Below are 6,572 nucleotides of genomic sequence, written 5' to 3' on the forward strand. Positions count from 1 at the left end.
CTGAAACCGACAGCCCTACATTCACACATACAATTTAAATACGCAGGTAAATACAGCGAATACAGCTGATCACATAGTATAGATGTTCTCATTTACGTGTATGGGAACATGGGAACAACAACAACAGAGCCATTTAACTGCTAACTGATCGTTCAGGTCTTGATGGAGATCTGAAAACCTGAGTGTGGACGCACCAAGCTCCAGCGGCAGAGTGACAGATGAGCTTGCAGGTCTGCTTCTGACACTATCAAAATTGCGAATGAATGTGTTGTGAACCATGGACTGCAGTCTTTTCTCTTTGTCTCTTATTGCAGGTGGGGAGGGATTGTACTGTGGCAGACAGTTGATAGAGCTCCTTCGGGGGGAACAAATGATTTAGATTAAATTATTAGGGGGGGCGGGGACATGTCTTCTTGCCTCTCCATAAAATTTACACCTGCAACTTCAGCAGTAAGTGATGTGGTCCCCAGTGTTGTGTGCAATTTTATGACAGTAATTATTTTCATGAGAGGAGCTGTCAGCTTTAGTTTTACTTTACTCAAATTTTAGTTTTAATTTACTCTTTCTGCAATGATTTTTTTTCCATATTTCTGACATTTACATTGCACAAAAACCTGTGTGTGTGTGTGTGTGTGTGTGTGTGTGGTGTGTTGCTGATGAAGTCCTCAAACAGGACTTCTCTTCAGGTAACCTTGGAGACATGAAATAAGGACAGCTACGCTCAGCTCTCTTTTCAGGTCACTGAAGTACTTCAATCATCACTAACAGAACCACTTCAGTAGCAAAACACAAAGAGCACACAGTGATTGAGGAAGCAGAGAGGAGAGATGTGATGTCAGTTTACAGTCAAACACAACACACGGAGGTGGCAGGCTATCACATTCATTGCTGTGACTACACATTTTCAATCAAACAGTAAAACACTTGACAGGAACTCAGCACAATATTACAGATGAACACTGAACGACAGTCTGCACAACGACTGGTTAGAGTTGAACCCATGTGGTACCTGACACAGTGCTGCTGGCCTTGACCCAATTCTTACCCCACATATTGTAAGCAGACACAAAAACTCAAAGGACGGTTGAGTCCCACTTGTAGACCCACTTTGGCTGATGTGATCAGGATGGAAAGCCTCATGTACTAAATGCAAGTTTTCCATTGCAAGAGGAAGCACACGTTACTGATTATTTCAAAAGTGATGTAGTCTCACTTTAAATGCTTTAACAATTATTCCTAAACTTAACTTAAATTTAATCAGTAATAAACAATAATTAATTTTTACTCATTTAACATGTTCCAGTGTCTGGTTCCTTTGCAAACATGTGAACTACATGTTAAATATAAACATGTTGAAGAGGTTACAGTAAGACTGTAAACAGCACAAAGAGACATGATGAATTTGAGGTTTACTCTATCAAGCTGTGGGCTGCCTCTGAATTGGTCGTCATCCAGAAGAGTGACTGAGAGCTGCCTCGCCTTGATGCAGGAGTCCAGTCTCTGCAGTCTTCAATCAATCTGACAGAGTTTTAATCAATACCTTATGAAGTCCTATAACTCAGGTCTTGCTGTGGGGCTCCAAGCAGAAGAAATATCTACCGAAAATCAATGGAGTCACCGTTTCCCAATGCAGCCATTTGGTCTGAAGGTGACAGCTTTGGAAAATAACCGGAACCAACGCAAGACTGATAGGTGGCGAGATCCAGGGGGAGAGAGAGACAGGCGGAAAGAAAGACAGGTGAAAGTAAAGGAGACCAGACAGAAAGACATGAAGACAAATTTTTGTGTGGGTACATTGTGAGCACAGGACAATCAAAGCAAAAGTGTCCAAAAAAAAAAACACCCTAACAAATATTACTCATAAATTTTGTACGACTATAAGAAAGAAAAAAAGAAGGCAGTGATCACAGGATGTGCTGTGCTTAAACTCCATACTGCACCTACAGAAATGCCTGGGTGTGTTTGTGTATGTGTGTGTGTGTGTGTGCGCATGTTGTGAAAACGTACGATATGCTGCTGTAGATTGATTCCCAGTCACATACTGGGAAAATCCCAGGAGACTGCAGGTTCAATTCCTCACACCAGTCTCTCGTCTGAACATTGCTCACTGTGAGACAGAGCAATGGAGGCGAGGGCTTTGACTGATGACTGCACTTATTTCACCTTCATTAAGGTGACACCAGTGATCAGAAAACCTGGTTGTATTCCACATTGTTTCTGTCTGAGTACTCTAGCTTCTGGTTTCTCCAAACTGGGGATAACGATCATCCAGGTTACTGAAACAAGAACATGATGCTCACGTGTGCAAACACAGAGCTGGGATGCTCCAAAAACCTGATCATAACCAGGATGCTTGTGTGCAGGGGAACATGCTCTATGGTGCAATAAGATTTAAAGAATGCAGCAAACGAGCTGAGACTCCAGTGTAGCAGGAGCTGTCCTTTGAGCAGACTGTCTCTGTTTTTGTGGCTCCTGCTTGCTTCCTCAGATTAAGAAGAACAGAACAGTTATTTATAGAGCATGGAGACCGGGGGATTAGTGCTATTCCTGTTGTGTTTTGGATGCTCATGCTTCTTTGATGACTCAAGGTGTGGAAGTGTGTACTCACAATGAATGTCTATGTGCACAGTAAACACTCTCTTCTTCTGACACAACTCCCTACATGACCCTGCTGTTAATGAGAATCCAGTATGTGTGCTTACCTACTTCTCTGTACAATCTGTAGTGTTTATCTGTGGAGAAATGTGTGTGTTTGTGTTTACAAGAGCATTTATGTGCTGTTAAAGTACATTTCTGATCATGTATGTGTTCTAGTAAAATTATGTGGAAGTGCATGGGTTGTATGTTTTTTTGAGTACATGTGCTGTACAAACAAAACATGCTGTCCATGTTTGAATTTCCCTGCAGTTTTCTGGCAGGTTTATTTTGGGATTGGCTGTACACAGAAACAGGACGGGATATTAAAGAATCCATAGGAGGGTGTTTGTGGTGGCGGTACGTGTGTGTGTGTATGTAAGGACATGCTTCTTCTCAAAATAAAACAGATGTAATGACACACACTGTTATCAGTGGGTGAAATTCACAATGATCCACATGCAGCACAATTTTTTTTTCTGCTTACGAGCAGAAAAACAAGCGCATGAAGATGCCGTTAGCGCCGAGGAAAGCGATTTCAGTTCGTTGTGAAAAATGTTAAATTGTCTTTTGTTCTTTTCTTGTTCTTTTTTTTTCCCCACACAGGCTTCTTCTTGTCGAAAGCACCAGACCAGCTGGGCTGTTAAACATAACTTCCTCCTGCCATTTGTCGCTAATGTGTACAACTGCCTGAGGTACAGGTGCTTGACTTCATTAGACACTGTCCCATTTACAGAAGGTCTGAATGTCTGGCTAACACTTCAGAAACCTTGTCTCCTGGAAATGATCTGTATAAAAACTCATTTACAACAGTACATACAGCATCTTGTCATAGCAGCTGAAACGTGATAATATAATTCAAAGCACTTGGTTAAACGAGCGTTCCAGTGGTTTAGCAGTGCAGTCCTATAACACCTCCAGACTTTTTTTTTTTTTTTTTCCATTTTCAAACTTCAGACCCAACTGACAGTCTCTTAAGTGACATCACTCATGGCATTTTATTGGATTTTGTGAAGCTCCCCGTGGAGCCACAACAGGCTTTACACAACTTTTTTTCCCACATGTGCAGTGTGTAGTAACACTCCCCAAGACCTGTAAACAGACTGTAAAATCAGCACAGTGCCCCTTTGAGACTGGAGAAAGAAAGATCACGTAGAGTTCAAACATGTTTACTTTAATTAAAGGGCATTTCAACAATTTTACACATCAGCATCAGTTTACTCAAAATAAGAAACCATTTTTTTTCTTGAGTTCTGTTTTGTTTTTCTGTACCAAAGCACAGGAAACAGCAAATATCTTCCCAGATGGACATACAAATGGATGTTTATACATCAGAACATGGAAGACAAGCAGAAAGTCTCAAGCTGAGGACGTGAGACACTGGGACAGAAATGGTTTCAAAGGTACTGTATATATTCCCAGACAATGACTAAAGTCTCTGTGCACAGATCCACGGACTAAAGGGAGAGCCGTGTGATCAAAATCTAAAAAATCTGTATCACCTTAGGTAAAATGAAAATAAGTTCACAGCATATGGTTGCTGCAAAATTAATTTAGAAGAAAATCTGTGGGAACCACGACTCTCCCCCTGCATTTCACTGATACAAACCTCGACACAGATCCTTCTCAACTGCAGCTATTAAAAGATTTTCAGGTAGTTGATCCTTAATTGGATTTGCAATCAATTTATTGGTCAGAAAATTAATCAGCAACAATCTGTATATTTATTGTTTTTGATGAAGCAAAATTTTACAGTTGTGTGTTTGTGTTATTGTTATTGTTATTGTTATTGGTTTTGGACTGTTGGTCTGGCTGTATTAAAATGTACTAAGATGAGAAACTCCTTGATTTTCAAAGATTAATTTGTGGTTTAATGTTTAATAAGAGTGAACAATTCCTCTCAGCGTCTGTGAGTGAAGAAGAAAAGAAGCAATAATCGCTCTGGTTGTGTTGCCACTTCTCCTTCAAGACAGCTGGTTCTCATGGGAGAGCTTCTTAATCTCAGGACGATGTCAGTGGCCTTCTGGGAAATCTGCAGGGACGAGCGACGGCAGAATACAGAGCTGACGTCCTGTTGACTCAGCAGAAAACACAATGAACTCCTGGAGAGGAGGAGCAGATGGAGGAGTGGGACAATCATCTGAAGACTGTGTGTGTGCGCTGATTAGTCGTAGGCATTGACCTCACCACACACTGCTGCTTTCCAAGAAAAAGCATCTTGGCCTTCTGAACCAATAATCACTAATAATTAACAGAGAGATGCTTTAAAAGTACGAGCGATGCAACATGCATATCAATGAAACAGAATTTCTTCTGCAGAGGCCACAACTCTTCTGTAATATCAACAACTATCGAATTGCCACTGCCATGAAAGTTCGTGTCCATGTTTTTTATTGTCTGAACATATTGAACACAGTTAACATTACACCTGCTCAACACTGTCGTTGTGGGCCTGTTGTGACACTGATCTGAGCTTGTTGTGACATCGTGCTGCCTAAGTGGAGTCTCACAGACCCACTAACACTGCTCTTTTCTTTTTCCTCACAGCAGGTTCTTCTGTTCCAGGGTCAAGGCTTAAAATGAAAAGTCATCCTGCTTTGCGTTCAGTCTCATACAGAAAAAAAACTGCCCAGTTAATTTTGTCTGTTGTCTTTTTTCTCCCTTTTGTAAAGTATTTTGTAATCACCGTTTTAAAAAGTGTTATATGAATAACATCATTTGCATGTTATTTCACCGTGTCTCAGGTGGCAGACCAGCTTGGTGGTTTGATCCCCAGCTCCCCTGGAACCAGGCTGCATCAGGAAGGGCATCTGGCATAAAAAACCTGTGCCAAATCAGACATGGAGCAGCCGAAAGACGACAACCACAACAAGTTATACCACTGAAGAGAAGGATCAGTACGAGTCCAGATGGGAACGATACCAGCAGAGCGCTCACCCACGAAGCCTTTTCTCTAACATGAAACACTTCCTTTAAAACTGAATATAAACCCCACTTTTGCGGCGCTTGTCCGTCAGTCACACACTCACATACTCTCCTGTCAGGGCTCATCAAGTGGTCAGAGTCATTTTTCTGGACTATTAACATTTTTGTGAGCTCGCTTCAAGACGTGAAGGCGTCAAGAATTAATTTCCTCTGTGGCAACGAAACACATCACATGAGCTGTCAGAAAGTCCCGCAGGTTACACCGGGTTAACTCAACACTTTCAGGGCCGGTTAACTCTAAAAGGCACACTACATTTTTACTTGTACCATTTAAAAATGAGCCTTTACTATGTATAATTAGTATTCATTTCATATAAAAAGAATGTCTAATGCAGTGAAAACCTAATTGCAGAATTGTAAAATAATAGCAAAATACTCAATATATTCATAGGTCAAATGGCAAAAATGGTCATAGTTGTTTCTAAAGACAGACATGTGGACAGAGGGAGAAGTTTGTGAAGACATGATTGGCCAGATGAAGAGAGGGGACAAGAGAGAGAGATAGAGAGAGAGAAGAGAGGGAGAGAGAGGACAAAGAGGTGATAATTGTCTGAGTCTGAGCTCTAGTTTCTAGTTTCTATATAAACTGTGTCTGAGGCCGCGCCCCACTTTCTCTTCAAACTAGGCTGAAATGTCCTGAAAAGAATTGACTGCTGCACTTCAGACAGAAGAGCCAAGTACTTGATGTTTGGCAGTCTGGGACACACACACACACACACACACACACACACACACACACTTCTGAGCACTCTCAGTGAGGTGGTGCATTCAATAGTCCGTAACGATATCTTTCACCAATCACATAGTACAGAATTTTATGTGCCTTTTAGTTTAGTGTTGATAAACAGATGATTAACAGATCAATTTTGACACGAGTAGTCCAGCACCTCCCTCTGCCCTTCAAGACTCTTATGCCAACTCTTTTCTGATTTATCAAACGATTATAATCAGAG

Source organism: Toxotes jaculatrix, chromosome 3 (genome assembly GCF_017976425.1).
Source record: "Toxotes jaculatrix isolate fToxJac2 chromosome 3, fToxJac2.pri, whole genome shotgun sequence".
NCBI lineage: Eukaryota > Metazoa > Chordata > Actinopteri > Toxotidae > Toxotes > Toxotes jaculatrix.